Here is a 20,688-nt window from a genome sequence, read left to right as displayed (position 1 = left end):
AAAAACTCCGGGTGATGAAGAAATATAGTGATCGTCTCATCTTAAACATAAAGCTGATCGAGACGATAATGACTCTCTGTAACTAAATATAGCGTCAGGGGTAGTAAGCGCTATATAAATAAATAAATGCCATAGATGTAGGCAGGCTCATCATTTCCACAGTCCACTCGGCGTGGCTATTAAGCCACACAAAATCCAGGTAGTAATTGGCCCATAATCTTAAAAGGAAAAATGCTTGTGCTAGTTCTCTTCTGATAGCAATTAATCTAAAACATAAATCTTTTATTTGGAAGCGAATGCTGCACTATCGCTGTAAAAGCATACAGTTGCTGAGACCTCCATGATGCAGTTGTATTTTTGAATGTATGTTGTATTTCATACTTATGAGTTATGACTCGCACAGGATCACAGAATGGCATGCAATGCACCGTGTGACAAAAATATGGCAACCAGTACATAACATAACCATGACTTCGAATGCTAAGCATAATGTCTGGGGATGTGGAGTTAAGAGTAGCAAATAAGCTCTTACGCTGTGATATAGTGATAGGCCATGCAGTGAAGGAAACATTTTTGTAAGTAGATATTGTCCATCTCAACATAGTGCATAAAACTAGGCCTGGGCAAAATTTCCGTTCCGTTCGCGGAATTTGCGATAATTTGGCATTTCCGCGTTCCGCGGAGAGCGCGGAAATGTCAAAATTTCCGCATTCCGCAGCTTTGCGATAATTTGGTTCTTGCTCGCGCTGTAAAATAATACATTCTCGCGCGCGCGATCGCCTTACCTGAATCCCCGCGTTCGCCGACAAGTTTTCCCGATCCGGTCGCGTTCTCCATGAGATGTTGTATTGTTTTAGCCATTTGCGCTGTCTCGCGACAGTTCGCGTCCGCAGTGACGTCATGCGTCGCGCGATCACGTCTTTCTTCTCGCGATCATGCACCGCGAGACAACTGAAAACAAGATGGCCGCGCCCGCGAGCAACCGCAGGGGTAAGTTAGCGACCCGCAACCATGCAGAAAATATCGCGAACGGGCGGGAAAAAACTTCCGCATCTTCGCGATATTTCCGCTTGTTTGCGGAGATTTTTAACATTTTCGCGATAATTTGCGAAAGTGGCTTCCGCAAATTCCGCCCACCCCTACATAAAACCCACTAACTAGGCCGCAAGTGCTCCAGTTTTCATGAGGTTCCTTGCCCTCCTTTTGGAGTGTACTGTTGAAAGGGTATAGTATGTAGTTTGGCATGTAAAGTCCAAACTCAGTGGACTCATGCATAGGGGGATCAGGTATCCCGAATTTGCCAGGACAGCCCCGTTTTTAAAATAATTTATTCCGTCAAATTTCAGGGCATGTGGCATAGGTCCTGGTTTTCAGAGACCATCGACTGATCACAGAGGGAGGTACGTTTCCATGTGTTTTATGCAGAAGTAGTTAGCAGCCCTTTGCAAAAAGCGATTTAATTAACACAGTGTGTAAAAGATGCATTAATTTACCCTTGGTGTCTGTCCTCATTCCACCTTGTTCTCCCATCCGCGGAGACCGAGCACAGCCTGTAAAGGGCGCGACTTCCTCCATGATGGGCTTACACAGCTAACCTTGTTTTACAGAAGGGGATGGATAACGTAATGTGCCCTGGTAGCTCCAAGGCGCCCGCTGACCGCTTTGATTTTAATTCCTCAAACTATTGCTTTGATTCCTTAAATTAAACAAGTACTTTTGGCTATATGATCAGAGCTGAACAATGCGCTTATTGACATGACAAAGAATCAGCCAGCACTTCTGTTGAAGGTACTATTCTTTCTTGATTTCCTTAGTGGTTTGAGTCCTTAACAACTAGTCTGAGACCGGCACACTTAATGGGGGTTGATATTCCTGGTGGCATATTTTGCTAAGACTGTTGTTCTCCTCAAGGTACACATTCTGGGTCTGATTTCATTCCCAGTGCTAGGGAGGCAACTGTTGCACTTAAGTGGTAAGTTAAGAAGTTGCATAGTGAGTAGTCTGCCTGCTCAGAACTTTTAAACATCAAAAATATCACTAACACCCCCTTATGAGAGGCACTTTTCCTCACCTTTTTTTATGGACCCTGGCCTTCCTACGATGTAGGCATTTCCGTAGGGCTGTAGCAAATAAACTACAGGTCCGTTTTATTTTCATCAATCGAGTTTTGAAGCCCGGCATGGCATCGGAGCTACCATTTTAGATGCCACTGGTCTAATTATTTGCATTATGGACATAGAACACATTGCTGTGTTAAACCTTGTAGATTTATCCTTTGTATTCAGTACTGTTGATCATCTTGTCCTATTTGGCTTTAATAGCAGGCGTCAGTGACCGCTCCATTAAGGGTGTCAGACCTTTCTCGCAAATCAGTTTGGTGCTTAAAATAGGCTCTTATGACTCTCTGCACACTTATTTGTGTGGTCACAATGCGATCTAGTTGTAGTGTGTGTCTTTTATGTCTATACCTGTCTATTATGTCACATCAATCAGGGTTTGGATCTGCAGTTTCAAATTGTGCAGATGGTGGTGTGGAGATAGCTTTGGAAATCAATTTGCCAAGTTCTCAGCATGTCTGGAAGACGTTACAAAAATGATGCCTAACTGCTTCGTACAGTGTAAAACTCAAGCCATGTGAGCTTCTTTCATAGGTCAGCCTGACATTCCGCTCCTTCAAGTGTATTTCTTTCTTCTCCAGTGAAAAGGGCATCTTCTGTCTGTTTCTCCAAGGTAGCAGCTGACTTCGACTCCTCAGCTAGCAACCCCTTTTCTTCCAGCGAAATGTCCGTTTTTTTCTCCTCAACAGCTACTGGGGCAATTGACTTCTCCTTAGGTGCCAGCATCAGTTCTTATAGTGCATAGAGCTAATGCAGCCTTTTCCCCTACCCAGGCAGGGTTGACCAATTTCAGTTTCAAGTCCATCTCAGCAGTTCTGTTCGCCAGCTGCAGCTTGCTAGCCCTCAGCCCTGTTGGGGGACTGATTGCAAGACGAAATGCTTCCCTGAGCCCAATAAGAAACACAGGCAAAACTGCATCTTGGGGAAAATCATCCACATGCAGTGGTGTCTCCTCAAATTTATCCTCCTCTTAGGAGATCTGTCTTTGCTCACCTGCTGGTCCCTGAGAGCTTTTTTTATAATCAGGCTTTTTGGATTTATGGCTGAAATTCAGGCCCCTTGCTTTGCATCTCAACAAAAGAAAAGCTAGACAGGGAGAAAGATTCAGGTTCCCAAAAGTGACGGTTCACATATTTGACTAAAAATTAAAAAATATTGAATGAGGACTTATTCAAAAAGTGAACCCAAAACACAATTTGCCAGTTACAAATCCAATCTAACATTTTGTCTACATTTTGGAATTAGATTTTAAATTCTCAGCCACTGACAGTTCCTTGCTTTGAAAGCGCGACCATTCCTTTGATGTTGGGAATAGTCCTTACAATTTGCAAGTGGGAAATTATTTTCAGTTTGAAGGTATATATTCATCCTAAATATTTCCACGGATCAGTATTCAAGTATTTTTTACAAAGGTGTTATTCCCACTTACTAGCAGAATCTTAAAGTTTTCATATAAAGATCTCCTATTCCCAGCTCCTTTCTGTCTAGCCACCAAGATTGCCAAAACTTTTTCTCCCTGTCTATTCATTTGAGTCACTCCTTACTGGTAGACCTCAAGCTTGAACCTTCTTAGTACACAATTAGAACAGCTATAAAATTGCGCTCCTAAATATATTTACCCTCTCGCAGATAATAGGTTGATCACCTAGAGACATGTATATTGAGAGCCTAGTATAAAAGTAACACAAACATAATTCACCCTGTTGCTCTATGCAAGCTACTAACATTAGAATCATCAATGGCAAGGATGGTGCACTGGCCACCCATTCCTCATGGTAGTAGTCTTTAGTTCTAAGTTGGTGGTATGCCCCACTTTATCAGCCTCTTTGAGCACTCAGAGGCTGCAGCCTTCATTGGAAATGGTTATATCGATTACTCTAAAAGTTACTGGCGCTCTCTGAATATAATACATCTGCCTTGTTCCCATCGAATTTACATTCTTTTTGAGTGATGAGAACTGTAGGTTTGCAGTGCTCCAAACATCAGTATGCAAAGTGTTTCTTTCAGACCTGCAAGTGCTTCGACTGGCTTATCTCCTTGGAGGCACTGCAGAGACAGAAATCTGTTCTACAGTCAAGTAGTTTGGTCAAGTAGATTATATTTCTTTCTGCAATAAGCGCCTTTGTAAACAGGGTAAAATATGTAGGGCAGTGAAACGTGCGTTTGTATATACTTAAAGAAATAAAGCAAGAAACTGAGGAAAACGTAATATGTAAGTAAATGGACATATTTGGCACTTGAATTGGATTACAGCCTCTGTGACCAAACCTGTCTCTACCGCTATGATAAATGAAATGTTCCAGGAATTGGTAGTTAGAAGTAGAACTTAGAAGGGCAGTAAGGTTCAAAGGGAGCCACTGCTTCATGATTCTTATAGTTATCCCTTAAGGACTCTTGCCGTTGGATCTTGAGCCCAGGTCTGCAGTGAGCAAGGGTATGGGGTTTCAGGTGCAGCTCTAAGGTGCGAAGCAAGGCTCAGGCCTAGGACTAGGATACACCGAAGGCATTGCAGCCAAATGACCAGAATGGGGTGGGATAGCTCTTATGAGAAAACAATGACTTGCGTCAACTGTTTAGTACTCAGGACAGGTCATAGCCAAACAAGTAATACTATACTTCCCCGAACAGCTTTAGGGCAACATTGTTACCTGAAAGGCAGCCTTGCCTGTTGAATGAGGGCAAAAACTTGGTGTTGGTTAAAGCTACCACAGGTTGTGAGATGTGGCACATAAAAGTAAATGAAAGGCGAATTAGTAGAGCACTGCAGCAAACATCTGATACTCCTCTATAAATCCTATGATAATGAAGGTCTGGTTTGGCTGTTGACTTGCTGGTTGTCCACTTGCAAGTCTGTGGTCTGTTGTTGCGTACGGTACAGGTGCTGCATAAATGTTCATCCAGGGACCGCCCATTTGGGAGTTGGTGATATGAAGATCCTTTTTATCTGGTTAGGTAGAGATAATAAGGGAAAGTGGACGAGAGGCCTGTGTTGGTGGAACCTCCAGAATGGGGTACCAGCTCTCTGACATTCCGATTGCTCCTTTTATTCCTTGCATCATGTATCCAGCCTTCCTGTCACTACCTATGCTGAATCTTCTCATGCTCTGCATACCCAACAGACTCACACGGTTGAAATTCGGGGTCTTTCATGCAAATGGTATAATAGCGGGTTATGACTGTGCTGACGGCTTTTACCCTATTCACAGCATTCCATTCAACCACAGCTTCTGTATCATAATCATTCTTATTTTACTCACTGATATTACTTATTTTACTCCCCTTCTGCTTCTTCCCCGTGCACTTTTCCCGCCTTATGAAAATGTGTATCACCCTATGGCAGGCTTCTCCAGCGATTAGGTTGTGAGCTACCGTTGTATGACGTTACAACGCATGCTTTTACCCCTGCATGCCGTTACAATGCAGTAGTTTACCCCGACTTGCTGTCGGGGTGCTCTGTAGTTTGGAATAGTATAATTTACTATTCTAACTCCAGTCTGTGCAACAGTAGAGAAGGTGTTGGAGTTAAATCCAACACCTTGTACCCCCTACAGCAAGCAATTCACGTTGTAATGGCATACAGGGTAAAAGCATGCGTTGTAATGCATGCGTTGTAACAGTTGTTTCCCCTGAGCTACTGGTAGCTCTCCAGGTACCTGTGAGTAGCTCTCCTTTGTGCTGCACAGCCTACTAAACTATAAGCTTTTGCTTGGTTAAATTAATATATGTATAACAAAATTGAAAAGTTAGTATTCAAAATGAAAATGTGTTTATTTTCAAAACCTATATTTTACATACTATATTTAAAACTGAAATTTGAATGATAAATCATGCAGCATTGGGACATTTATTACTAATATTAGTGCCTTGGTTCCAGGGGCATTGCAGTTATGGCTTTTATGTATCCCCTTGTAGAGGCATTCAAAACCTGCCTGTAATCCTACACTGAGAGGATCACGGCTGGTAATCGTGCACAGGGTGGACACTAATATATAATAATTTCTTATGTGTATGGTACTTATATTATTAGTAGCGCTTGATGATTTTCATTAAATATAAGTAGCTGTTATTACTGAAAAGGTTGGAGACCCCTGCCCTATGGGTACATCCATGCATTCAACCATCCAGCCTGTGGTGGCAGTGCAGCACCGAAGAGCTGCGTCTGCCCAAGCCATGTGCCTTAATAACCCCAAGAGATCCTTATTTTCCTTAGTCCCTCTTAGCCTGTATGCTGTATCTTCAGGCCCTTCACGAGGGTGGTAAACTGTTCTCAAGCATTATGTGCATGATGATAATGTAAAGAAAAGTCAAGATTCTGGTAAGGGCCTTGGACAAAGATTGTTTCTCAACCTTTACTAATGACCGCATTGAATCGAACCTGCATTGCCATTAACACATGAAAAAATAGTTGCTGAGCATTTGTAAACATTTGATGTAAATTACTACTCCTGCAAGTGTCACTTATCTGTGTCCCGTCCTCTTTCTTAGCTGCCATTATCAACAGTGGTTTTGTCCATTCCCTCAGATAGATGATTCTCTCTCCACCGCAAGTTGTCTCCTCAACTTTTTTTTTTTGGGGGTCCCCACCTGTGAAGGACAAATGTTGCTTCAGGCCAGGAAGGGGTGGGATTTATTCACAATATTGAAACTTAATAAACCCTCTCTTTTATGTAATTCGCCTTTGGTGGGATAATCTACACAATAATTTTCTTAATTGAGTCTTCACTTCTGTTACTTTAACTAGGAACCATCATCATCATTCTACATCAGGATACATTTGCTTTGTCATGTCTTTAAATGCCTTCAGATTGAGATTATTAAGGTTTTTACAGTTATTTTATCATTGTCATACATTTGTAACTTGGGCGCTCAAGGAAACGTCTTAAGACCTTCGGCCATAAGTGCAAAAGCTTTTGTTGCATCGAGTCTCTAAACTTCCTCGACTTTGGCAGGAACTGTTAATGTTTAAGCTCTAACTCGAGTGCCTGTTTTCATGTAAGTGAGCTATCTAGCTTCAATTAAGCAGTTCTTCACCCAATATATGAATGAAGAATGCCCAGTTAGCACAAAAAAGCTTTTATCTGGCCCCCTCGACCTCTGCAATTGAAGAAGGAATTGCAACTGAATCTTTGTGATATGTAGTTATTTATTCTGAAAAGAGTATTGTATTAAAAGTGGCATTTAGCTTACAATTAATATTTACAGTTAAATTATAGTATGATCTTGCACAGCAGACAGAATTAGAAAACATATACTGGTGCTTATACCAAAATCTCTCATTATCATTAAAACTGAGTTGAATTCTGCTAGCTTTTTAAAGATGAAGTTTAAAACGTCTATTAAAACTCTAAGGTACATTTCTTATAAACATGCCATTTGTAATGAAAAAAAAATAGCAAAAAAACCGTCCTACGGCTTAACTCGTATACAGTGTAATTTTAAAGATTTATGGTGGCCTGGACACCGATTTATTTTAGGGAGCCGTTTTGGGAACACTTGTGCTCACTGAGTGGTAGATTACATATCTTCATGACCCAAAACCCTAGGAAAATGCTTTGGTGGGGAATAAGAACTTCAGTCTACAGGAGCCATCTGACATAAAAGGACACAAATACAGGTTGATAGATATTGAAGCTAAAATTGAAATATCTCTCAACATAAATATTAAGAACAGTTGATATTTAGTTTTGTACCCACATTACATAAACATCTAGATTATTACGGCTCTTTGGAAATGTATTCTACGCACTGTATGCAGTTCATAAACCTATTACAAACCTTATTCAGGTAGAGTTAGCTGGAGAGTCAACATCACTGTTACATGCTCTGATTTAAGGAATAAAGACTGTGGTTTTAGGAAACGGAACTATCATTCAGTTTATATCAATCATATTAATTTTGGCGTTCAAGAGCAGCTTGTTACTTAGATTGTAATACAGGATCATGCTTCACACTGTAAAATTATTCTATAGAGCTTACACACTCAAGCAGCAGTTGCCCAAGCGACAGATCGTATAGGTTCAATCCTCAGAGTGATCCCCCAGGTGAAAGAGATTGTATAGTCGGAGACTTCTGGCAGCAGTGTAATACCATATTACACAGATCTTCCTGGTTCGGACATCTTACAGCTGAGTAATCCCATAGGATGCACAAGTATTACATGCTTAGGAACCTCATGGAGAAACTATCTTAGGGCACACAGATATTACTTCCTTAGACCAATGAGAACTGAATTGTCAATCAGGTTACAGAGTTCTTAAAGTCACAGAGCTATCCTCCAGGGTATAATAATTCTCCATGGCTTGGACATCGAACAGAAAATCTGTCCCTCAGTTCACAGAGTTCCTACAGGCTCAGACCAATGACAGCAGCACTCTGCATCAGGTTACAGAGATCACAAATCGTAGCCACCTGGCAGAAGGCTATATCCCAAAGTAGAGCTATATCTCAACTTACAGAGATCTTAAAAGCTTGTGCCTCTTACATCATAGTTATTCAAGAAGTTACACAGATATTGCGAGCTCTATCTTTGCTTAGCAAACACATACACACATTACAGAATTCTAAGTCAGAAGAGTTATTCATCAGGTTGCATACAAAGAAATCCCAGGCTTAAACTTTAGCCAGCAAAGTTATCTCAATATATACAAAGAGGCCTCTGCACTCTGATAGAAGCAATGTTCAAATACTGGGTCTGCCAGAGGAAATTGAGGGCTCTGACCTCATCGCCTACCTGGAGATCTGGATCAAGACCTTCACCCTGAACCCTTAGCTCATCCCCTTCTTCTCCCATGAGAGTGCGCACCATGTCCCGGCTAGGCCCGCATTGTCCAGCGCCAGAGGTCCTCCTTCTTGGCGGTCACGCGGCGTCCACGCCAACAGGGCGTGCAGTACTCCTTACTTTTTCCCGCCAGGCTCAAGATCATCGCCAACAATACCGCACTCTTCTTCACAGATCCCAAAGAAGCATAGGACTGGGCTGAACAGAATGGAAGTGAGCCTGCGACGAACCACACCAACCGGCCTGCCTGTACTCGAAACTCCCAGAGCACCCGGCAAACAGAAAGCAATGCGTAGCGCAACCAAGGTCATCCTCTTGTATTTCGCCAGCCAGTTCTGCCAACCTTAAAGAAATTATTGCACACTGCAGAAAAGCCCTGCAGGCAGCCAGCCTGAGCACAACACCAGAAGCCATTGAGGATGTGAGTGGGCCCCACATCTTCACCTCGGAAGATGAAACGCTTCAATCTGACAACTCCTGTACAGGGTTGCAGGCCCCGTCTCCCCTGATGACCCTGCAGACAACGGGCACTCTCATCTAATCCTCCTGCTGATCCACACGACGCCACTGAACCGGAGGCCACCTTTGCCCCCAATGTCTCCTAAGCGGTCCCCCATCACTAGTGGCACACATGGACCCTTTCGAATCAAGGGCACCTGAACTCTACCTCTTGAAACTCTTGCTAGCCTTGCCCCACAAGTTTCCTAGAGAATGACATACACAATTTGTTTGGGCGTTACGCTGGTTGCGGTATGCTCCCTGTATTTGAAATTCATTTAATCTTTGTTTTTAACATTCCTTTCTATTGTCTTATTCCACACTAAACATATCCCTAGGTGGGAGGATACCATTACCCATGGCATGGGTGGAGCGACTGGGGACCGGAATGCCCACATGGCATGGGTGGAGCGACTGGGGACCGGAATGCCCACAGTCGATCTTCGCACCTCATCTGCTGCGCTATGACCCCCAACACTAATATCCGGTTTCTCATCCTGAATGTCTGGGGTATGCACATGGCCAGGAAATACTACAGAATTTACTCCTACATTAAACACCTGCGAGCACAGATAGTCTTCCTCCAAAAGACCCATGTAATTGCGGTAGAATCCGACCTCTTGCATAGTGTGAGTCCGACCTGGTGTCCCCTTTCAAGAAACCAACAGGGTGATAGACAAAGAGGGATGCTATGCTCTTCTTGAGGGCTGCCTGGATGGATGCTCCGTTCTCCTTAGTAGCATTTACGCACCTAACATAGACCAGGGGGCCTACTGGGAGGCGCTCTCCAATGTCCTTGCCCCTGCCACAAAAATACCCTGGATGCTCGGTGGGGACTTCAACTGCATGCTTGACCTCGCTCTAGACAGATCACATCCCCCACTACTTCGCTCCCTCCCCCTGCATGCAGGCGTAAAGCTTCTGCACATGGGTAAATCACTGGGCACTCGCAGATGCATGACGCTCTTGTCACCCCACGTCGCGTCTCTACTCTTCCCACTCTATCCCCCACAGCCTATCAGTGTGACTGGATCGCTTTTGTTGCACTTCTATGCTGCCACGTGTAGGAGAGTAGGATCTGCTTCTTATGGTTACCCCCACTTTTTGCTGATGTTTCACTGTTTTTCGACTTTAGTCTGGCTGGGACCTTGTTATTCAGGGCCCCGGCCTAGCTGCTTCCTCTCTAAATTAATAGCATGTACGCTAGGTACTCTAGGTACACTCCAGATTGGATTCAGGGGTACCCTTATAAGTCCCTACTATATGGTATACTATGTACCCAGGACATAGGTACCCCAGAGGCCTACCAGGGGCTGCAGCATTTATCGTGCCACCCATGGGAAGCCATTTAAAATGACACAACAGGTCTGCTACAACAGCCTGTGTAAGGTGGTGTATGCACCCCTTACTTAGATATAGGTTACCTATATCTCTCCATATCACTGCACAGGTAAACCTATCAGTCACCCCTATGGTAGACCTTAATAATCCTGAAGGCAGGGTGCTGGCTTTCATGTGAGAGGGTGCCCATGCATGAGCAGAGCCCCTCTGCAGCTTTCGGAACCTTTATTCTGGGGTTGTTTGTGATGCAGCCAAACCATATACTCTTAAGTGCATTATAACCTCGTGGGAAATGCTAACTTTGGAATGGCTGCATGGAAACATTTTGTGTTTGGTGTCAAACACCTTGGAATCATACCCCCACACCAGTAACTGGTGTGGGAGGTATGATTCCACCCTACTAGAGAGAGAAACATGACAGCACCGGTATACCCGGTACCAGCTTAACAGACCCTGGCATCACAAAATGGATGCTGCCAGCCACAGACACGAGTCTTCCCTCCTGCTGCTGGACGAAACTCCGGCAGGGGAGGCCTGGACAATAGGTTTCCTGTCACAGGGAGGTGTAACCACCTCCCAGACAGGCTTTAGTGTATTGGGGCTGGGTGGATGCACTCCAAGAGTGCTTTGATGTCTGCACTGGGGGCACATTTGGTGTCCTTGTGCATAGTCCAGTTCAAACCGGTTGCAGGGGCACTCAGCCCCTGCTCTGGCGCGAAACTGGACAAAGGACATGGGTGTAGCCACCCCTCTTTCCTGACCCGCCCATACGTAGGTCCCCAGAGTTTGTCCCACCCCTTCCTTGAGTATAAAGTAGGAACCCCTGACTACAGGACTTGAGATTTACCTGGACGAAACTCTGCTACAGAATCCCAGAATTCTACTATCTACACAATGTTGGATGACTGAAGAATCTCCCTTGCAGTAAAGGAGTTACTCCCCTGCAAGGCAGGCACCAAAGACGCATCTGTCCGTTTTGCATCGACGCTGCTCCCGAAGGACACCGACGATTTTGCAACACAGGAGGTGGGTTTCCAAGCTTACCCGAGGCCGATCTGTGCTGTCGGCAATTCTGAGATCCAAAGCCCTCGTGGGGACCATGCAACCCGAACCCCTGGACACCGTGGCCATTTGCAGCAGCATATGCTTCTTGGCGATCCCTGAGGCTGTGCTTTGGGCTACTTGTAGTCCAGACCCCGAGCAGTGATTCCACAGAAGATTGCTGGCCTACACTCCTCGAGTGACCCGTGGGCTGGTATCTAGTGATTCCTCTCGATGTCCCTTCGGGATCCCTTGTCCGTCGACTTGTGGGTCTCAGAGAAGGGTACTTTTACTTTCGACTGGCTTTCCTGGTTGGTCCAGACGTGCCCTGACTCTCCATCGCTTGGAGAGTCCACAGGACCTTGCTGGTCCACACCGAAGCCATTTTCTTCTCACCGTGTGGCTTGTTGGCCTCCAATCCAGAAACTGACCCCCCAGCACTCGACATCCTTCATGGGACAGCTCGCCTGCGGACTGCGGTCCTCGTCGACGCCTGCTGGTCCCCGTGGCTGTGGAGTCAAGCTTCACCTCTTCGCACCTGAAACACCCGACATCGGTGAGCATTCGTCTATCGTGTCCCTGGTCACTGGCAAGTGACCCAGACTCTGTCCCCTCTGCTTTCAGGTTCTTCACATCTTCGATCCAGGCTTGGATCACACCGGACACTTTTCCTTTCCACAGCAGCAGCACTTTGCAGCACATCGCCATTGAAATCAGCGACGATTGCCGACACCATTTGACACCTATGCACACGGCTTCCCTGGGTGAGGTAACACTAGTACTCCGGTGCTCGCGTGGGTGCTGGCCCTAGAACTCCCTAAGTCTAACGGGATTTGCTCAAAGTCCTCTTCTAAGTGTCCTTATTCTTTAAAATTCCAACCGTGACTTTCCTATTGAATTGTACGGGGCTCGCTGCTGTGTTCTCACTCTGCACACGTCCCCCGTGGGTCTCCTGTGTGACTACCTTGGGTGGTTCCTTGGGGTCCCAGCGATTCTACCTGCTCTAGGCACTGTGTCTGGTCAAGTCGTGGTTCTTATACCACTTTCTTAATATATGGTTTGGTCTCCACCTGGGGCCCATTGTATATTGTGCTATTTACTGTCGTTTAATAACTGTATTATTGTGTGCCTTGCTCTCTAACTTCATAAAGAGGTTAGTAGAGAGTGTTTAGAAATAAATACATATATTTTATATATATACCTTGTGTGGTTCTCCTTTCATTGAGTTATTCAGGAGGTTATAATCTGGTAAACCAAGCTGCTTTACACTCCTTCACGACTTAGCCTGAAGGCTGCTCTCCATAGCTACCACTAGGATAGCGTTCAATAAAGGTTGTCTTAAACCTATTCATCAATAAGGGTTGTTTTAGACTGGAACAAGGTGCCCACTATAACTAGTGGACAGCATATACCAGGCCAACTTCTCACAGCACCCCTGATATAGCATGCTGACTAACTGGGGCGGATAGTCTCTGACCATGGTGCACATGTCGTCGACCTTGCCTGGGAGCCCCCTTTACCTCCCACACCCACGTTGAAGCTGCCCAAGGATTGCCTTGAAATTCCGGTATTCCAGAAGGAGCAGAAAACCTGCATTAAGCAATACTTTGCTGAAAACCACAACACAGCGTCCTCCCGGATATTGGAGTGGGACGCATTTAAAGTGGTCGCCCGGGGCATGTGCATCCAACAGTTCTCGGGACTACTCCAAGCTCTTGAGAACGATATAGATAAAGCCGAACACACCCTTGCGGCTCTTAGTAACCCGACAGACGCAGACACTTCACTTGCTTCTCACCTGATATGCCTGTGATGTTACAATCTCACCGCCCACACCGCCAGGGTCCTCCACAAGGGAGACAGACCCGGCAGGCTCTTGGCCTGGCTCGTCCGCCAGGAATCAGTGACCTGAAGTAATCAGCCCTGCCGGTGCCACAGTCATCTCCCAGGTAGCCATATTACAGGCTTTCTATACCTGTTACTATGATCTATATGGGGCTCCCCAGGACGTCCAACAGTACCTACAGATGGGTTCCTGTCTGACATTGCCTTCCCATAGATTCCAAATTCCACCAGGCTCTCTTTAGATGCAGAAATAACGGCCGCCGGTGTGAAGCAGGCAATCCGAGACTAGGCCCGGAATAAAACTCCAGGCCTCGATGGCCTGGAGTTTACTGTGGTGGCGGTGGCAGAGTGCCAGAGACAAGAATGATTGGTTCCATGAAGTAGAAATGAGGAAAGTATTTACCCTCTCCTGTGCCTGTCACTGTTCTCTGACAAAAACCCCTCTGTTGCAAGGTGGAGCGTAACCGCTGGTGGACCGATGGAGACCTGGCGGTGGGTGAGCAAGGAGAGCACCTTTTGATCCACATCCTCTGTCCCCACTTGTGCATTCTCTCACACTCTGATACTGGACATGTAAGGCAGCTCTTCGAGCTGGAGGGCCATGGAGAGATCTTGGAGTTGTGTAAAATAGTGTAAGCCTGTTACTACAGTGGTCAGTGTTACTGAGCTGAGGAGACTACTATGGTGATGCACAGAAGTTACGTACCGAGGATCACTGGCAAAGTCCTGTGAGGTGGTCACCTCTGGCGTGTTCCTGAAGCGGTCTCTAACTGTTTTGTGCTGGCTGCCATAGTATGTATTTGTGGTTAGGGCTTACTTTGGAAAGGCTGTCCATTGGCTGAGGTACAAATTGACATGGCTTAGCCACATTTGCCAGTGGCGCTCTTGCAGTGACCGATAGTGCATTGCCGAGGCCTGCGACAATCCACTGACTGTGACCTGGCTACCATCAAAACCAACTTCGCCAATCTAGTCTTGGAGATTCGAAAAAATGAACAAGCAGTGGGGAACCAAGTGTAGATGCTGAAGCCTAAAATCAAGAGAATAAATATAAGAAAAGTCCATAGAGAATTTGGTGAATGCAGATGTTAGAGATAATTTATTCATCAGCTGCATTCCCACTAAGAAAAAGGCTTCTGAGCTTGAAGGATATGCCCAAGTCATTAACTGAACTGCAGCTCTATCATGCCACTGATCCAACTCAACTGCACAGCTTTTCAAATATGGTTTTGAAGTAATTCTGCTGAGAGTGATCTAGTCCCGGCTTATTAAACCAAGGGGTATCTCGAATAATATGTAGAGAGGACTAAATGCCCTCTATATAGAAAACAAATGTAAGACTTCTTTTTCAATATGGTTCATCAGCACCAAACATGAGACAATCTGAATGTATCCTTGTGGAGGAGGAGTGACAGCTTATGTTTAATTTATTCTCTAAACAGTTTTTTATGTGTGGATCAGTCTTGCCAGTTGTCCCTGGCGGCAGTTCCTTTAACAAATTCATCTGAAAATAAACCTTTCCATCTAGGCTAAAAGCACCCAAGGGTGCAAAGCTGACCCTAATTTGAGCCCCCACAACAGGTTGGTTGAGGTCCGATTTATGGAAAGGTGAATGACTTGAGCCAGCCTAAAAGCAAGCCTACAATGGGTGTGGTTTGAAAGTGGGGGAAGAAAGGCTGACTTAGATCAACTCTTCGCCAACAAGCTATTGCCGCACTTATTGCAGCTCCCATCAAAATACAGTCATCCTCATACACAATACTGCAATACAGACACTAACCACTGGCTTTGGTGGCATTGTTCTTGTCCTCTCATTTTACTATTGCATAATCCACATTTCTATCTGCCATCCAGCCTATGATGGTTCTACATTTGGTAGACAGGCAGATCCTTTCCACTTGGATAACTCTGAGATGTCCTTGGACTGTGAGGGTTGTTGAAGATCTTTTATCCTCACCAAAAGTGAACATGTTCTCTACTTGCAGATTTGTTTTTGAAATACCAATGGGAAGATTTGTAAACTAGGCTTATGGTCTCTGACCACAGCCAAAGCCATCTTTCCACATCAATCACTTGGCAAGTCTCTCTCAGGGCAGTACAAAGTCTTTGAGATAGTCGACAAGTTTACATACATAATCAGGGTTGGGAGTAGAATCTGGCGAATATTCAACCAGGCATGGCAGAGTATTTTGGAGCAAACACGTAAATCATCAACCAGTGCCTAAAAATAAAAAAATGTTTTTCTAGCTGTCCTACAGAGGGAATATAATTGTTGCTTTGTTGAGCAGGATATATGCCTGAAATTTCGCGACTGGTTGAAAAGAATATTGTGCATTGGGGGAAATGCAATTTATCTGGAGGACATGTGAAAAGTCAAACTAACCTGGAAGGAAATATTCATTTACTGGGTGTCACAATGGCAAATCTCCACTTTTTACTGTATTATCTTGAAAAGGGCTACACACGATGCACTGCTCAAACAAGTGATCTTCAAAAATGTTTAATGCTGCTTAATGTAGAGGGGCATATTAAACGAATTTTAAACAAAAGTAAGTTTCTTTTGTGAAATTGAGAAATAAATTGTAAGCAAAGTAGCCAAAATGTATAAAAGGATTCTGTGCGCAACCAATAATGTTCCTTTTTACTTTTTATTTTCACACATTATCAAAGCTAGCTGAACCTGACCCCCTCCCCTGTATGTGTCCTTTCCAGCTAGTCTTAACTTTTTTTGCCAGAAGCATTGAAGACATTTTGAGTCCATGCATAAGTTATTAAAAGAAAAATTAGAAATCCTAAAATGCAATTATCCATTGGCTGAAATCCCTAGACTGTCTAAAAGTGTTTCCCAGAAAATGTGGCCGCTTGACATCTCTGAACATGTTTACCAATTTGAACATTGCAGTTAGATGCATTTATCCCCTGAAAACTGCATTCAAACGCGATTGCCAACGTGCTTTTGGGAAATTTAATTACCCAAAAGTGTATAGAGTGTGATCCTATGTCAGGAAAGAGGGAGTTTGGGTTCACATGGAGGCCCCTCGTTGGCACCTTCTTTTAGTAGAAAAGCAACTGACAAAAGAGGTTACTCATGACCCATCACAGAGCGTTTTGCATCCACTCTTACTTTCGCAGTAAAATCACAGCACTTTTTAGGTCTCACATTCCAGACCACAAGCGATCTGTTTGTGAAAAGACCTATTATCAGCTTGCAATGGACTGTGACCCCACCCATTGATTACCATTGGTTGGCTTTATCGTCAGTCTGTTATGTTTGCTTTTTAATTGTTAGAGCTGGCTATACTTCTTCGTGTTTCTCCCTTATTTGTGTTCTTCCGTTGCTCACTTTTCAGGTACGTTTTTCCTTTTTGGTTAAGCACTCCACTAGAGTGCATGTGTTTTTCAGCTACTCCTTTCGTGTACTTCTCTTCCCCCCTTCATTGTGCTCCGTTTGCTCTCTCTTGCCTGTGTTATGCGCCCGCTCTCGTGTACTTCTTCCCCAGCTCTACTTTGCTCTCGCTTGCCTGTTTCTTGTGCTCCTCCCCCACCCTCCATGTTGCTTCTGCACTCTCTGTGTTGCTTCTGTCATCTGCACCCTCCCATGTTGCTTCTACCACCTGCTTTAAAAGAAAAAATATTCAATTCCCACCCATGTAATTTTGCAGGCATCTGCATGTGTGGCATGCGCTCCTTCGAAATGATCCCTGTTTCTGTTTTTTCACCTCTTTAGCCGTGCTGCACTGTATCAGGGATGATGTACTGAATCACTAAACACCTTTGACAAAACTAATAGGTCCCAAAGGTGAGACCTACTGGCTTTGCCATTGCTTGTTTTCAGCATAATATTTAACTGTATTCTCAGAAACATATTTAATAGTCCTCTTTTTCCAGGCCTAATGCCTTCCCTGACATTACTTCACATTCTCCCAAATGGACTCTTAGCATACTTCAAAATCCTAGTCTAGTTGACTCCCTGTATTCCCTAAAGAGTTCACTTATCTCGCAACCTCTGTTAGCAGACAGCGGCACATACATGGAAATCACTGGAATAAAACATCAATAGACTTCTGGTGAAAGACAGCCTGAAACATAGAGGGCACAGAGAAGACCACTGCCGGGACTAGGAACAATTCAGACAAACAATAATGGTTTGCATTTGAAAACTTGAGGAGAGAATGTCGAGGTCATACAGTATCGTGACCAGAATATCGAGGACCAAAACAGATGTGAATTTATAAGCGGACAATTCTTCAGAACACATTTATTCTGGACTTAATTTAACCTGTGGTTCTTTAACAAACTTTGCCCAGAATGAAAACAGGACTTCATTGTGTTATATTGGCAGCACTTGTTCCTTCTTTCTTTTTTCTTTCTTTCTTTCTTTCTCTTCTTCTTTCTTTCCTTCCTTTTCACATTTTTCTGTCTTTATGCTTTCCTTCTCTTTCTTTCTTTCTTTCTTGCTTTCTTTCTCGCCATCTTTCTTTCCTTTCTTTCCCTCCTTTTCACCATTTTTCTTTCTGTCGGCTTTCTTTCTGCTTTCCTCCTCTTCTTGCTTTCTTTCTTCTTTTATTTCTTCGTGTCATTCTTTCTTTCTTTCCGTTCTATCCTTTCTTTCCTTCCTTTTCCCTTCTTTTGTGCTTTCTTGCCTTCTTTCCTTTCTATTCTTTCTTTCCTCTTTCTTTCATTCATTCTTTCCTTATTTCTTGCTTGCTTTTCTTTTTTCCTATATCTTCTTTTTCTTTCCCTTTTCTCCCTTTCATTCATTTCTTTCCTGTCATATTTGCCTCCTTTTTCCTTTCTTTCTTTCTTGCTTTCTATCCTGCTTTCCTTCTTTCTTTAATTTTTTCATTTTTTCCTTTCTTGCTCTCTTTCTTCCATTCTTCCCTGCCTTTCAGTTTTCTTTCCCTCCTTCTTTCTCTTTCAGGCTTTCTTTCTCTTTCTCCTTCTTTCCTTTCCTTTCCATCCCTTCTTTTCTTTACTTCTCTCCTTTCCTTCATTTCTTTTGTTCTTTCATTCCTTTATGTTTTCTCCGTTCCCTCTTTTCTTCATTATTCCTTCCTTCTTTCTTGCCTTTAATTCCTTCCTTCTTTCTTGCCTTCCTTCCTTTAGTTATTCTTTCCTTCTTTCTTTTTATTTCCGTCCTCTTTTCTTCTTGTTTCGTTCCTCCTTTTCTTCTTTCTTTCTTTTTTTACCATGCCTCTTTGTTTCTCTCTCTTTCCCTCGTTACCTAACCCCCTCCCTCACTCAGCAGAACGATTGCCATTTTTAGGTCTGTGTTACCCAAGAACGTTTGTTTTTATGTGTATGACGTAGTTACTTATAGTGGTTTTAATCACAGTTCATCCATTTATCTGTGGTTGTATTATCCACATTTTTCTCCAACCTACTCAAGCATACATCAAGGGGCAATGTGCCAGACCGCTTCAGCCATTTCACTATGAGTTACAGCATGCTACCTTTTCCCACGGAGAATACAGCCACAAAGAAAGTAGTTCCCCTCAGTGCCAGGGAGTATAATGGTAATGTGTGTTGTTTATTTTTTGTAGACAATTTTTTTTTTGCCTTTAGTCAAGTTTTTTTGTTTAGATTGATGAATCCACGACAGCTTCTCAAACAATAAATCTTTGCAAAAACCATAGCAAAACAAGATTTGCCAAAAGGCTGGTGGACAATGCCAGACCTATTGGCTTTGCCAGTGCTTGTTTCTCACTGTCACGTTGAATATTCAGCCCAGTAATTATTAATTTGTCTCCAGAGATATTGCAGCCCATAGCCCCCAAGTAGATCGATGATATGTTTGACATCCATAGAAGGTCCTACATTTTAAAGTGCTGCTGTGTTCAACCTTGGGTTTGGCCTAAAGTGTCACACGATATACCTGGAGCGCTTAGGTATTATACTCGCCCTCCAGATAACTACTCCGAGGTTTAGCCACAGATTTCATAGTGTGCTGATTGTTGATGAAGCATGAGCCCTGATTACAATATGCCTTACACCCTGGGGCAAATTATGTGCTGCGTAAATGCTGATTGCGTGAATTTAGTATTTACTTCAGAAAAGCTGTTGATCTCATAGTAAGGGATGAAGTCTAAAGTTTGTACTTGTCTTTTTTCAGGAGCAGTTTCTGACATGCTTGAAAAGCACAGTTTCCAACCGAACAGCAGTGCAGATGGAAGAGAAAGGATTAAGGACCTTCGTACAGAAAGGTACTTTAGATGTTTGCATTGTACTGTATGGTAGCATTTGTGTTCAAATGCACACTGCTTGACATGGTCTGAAAGTAAACCTGCCTACTGAATCGAATAATGTTATTTTTCTTTTTGCATGTTCAATGTAGAGTAAAAAAACGAAAGCTTTCTCTGAATTCAACAGTTGGTACCAACCACCACTCCGTCATATATCCTTAATATGGGACCTAGCCTCTCCATTAAGCGAGGGAAAACTCTGGGCCTCTTATGAGTTCAGTGTGATTCCTGTTTCGTCCAGAAACACTGTTTTGGAAAATGCAAGGGACGAGGAATACAGCATCTCTGCAGCGCCCCCACACCCAGACATTTCATGGGGTAAAGCGGGTGAAATCTAGGTGTATGGAGGGTGGGAAACAGGGAATTATCAGAGGTCATCAAACACTGTATTTCCCAGCACCACAGTCATTTCCAATTCTTCAGGGGAGTCTAGGGTTACTTTTGTAATACTGCGGTTTCCTGCATCCTAATTTACGGTACGTGTGGTATTGGTAATTTTGGGAGTGGGAAAACCGATGTAGTGTCCCCCTGTAACTGGCGGAGTACAAAGTATATGGAGCTTCTCAGGGGACTTGTCAGGCGTGTGTCCCCCAGAGGAAACCATCCCATGCTTACCAGAGTGGTGAAATCGAGGACCGGGTATGGCAGGGGTTCCCCACCAAAGACTTCGACTGTAAACATATATACTTTTTGAGAACCTTGTTCAGAGCCTTGACTTTGGAGACCGGCATTCTAAAATACTCCATCTCTTATACATGGCTACGTTGCACTTTAATTACCACCTTGTGAGATCAGCCGCTTGCAGGGTGTTGACGAGGGTGCATAC

General features: G+C 43.9%; 1 long non-coding RNA gene across 3 annotated transcripts in view; it reads left to right on the top strand.

Annotated features, from left to right (window-relative positions):
- The window catches only part of LOC146798134 (uncharacterized), a 234,646-nt gene that overhangs the window by 82,383 nt on the left and 131,575 nt on the right, over nt 1–20,688 (top strand). For all 3 annotated transcript variants that reach the window (XR_014968618.1, XR_014968620.1, XR_014968619.1), the window contains exon 3: nt 19,733–19,823. This is a non-coding gene — a long non-coding RNA (uncharacterized LOC146798134). The remainder of the gene's footprint in view (nt 1–19,732; nt 19,824–20,688) is intronic.

Source organism: Triturus cristatus, chromosome 9 (genome assembly GCF_964204655.1).
Source record: "Triturus cristatus chromosome 9, aTriCri1.1, whole genome shotgun sequence".
NCBI lineage: Eukaryota > Metazoa > Chordata > Amphibia > Caudata > Salamandridae > Triturus > Triturus cristatus.
This window is presented reverse-complemented; position numbering and strand designations above follow the sequence as displayed.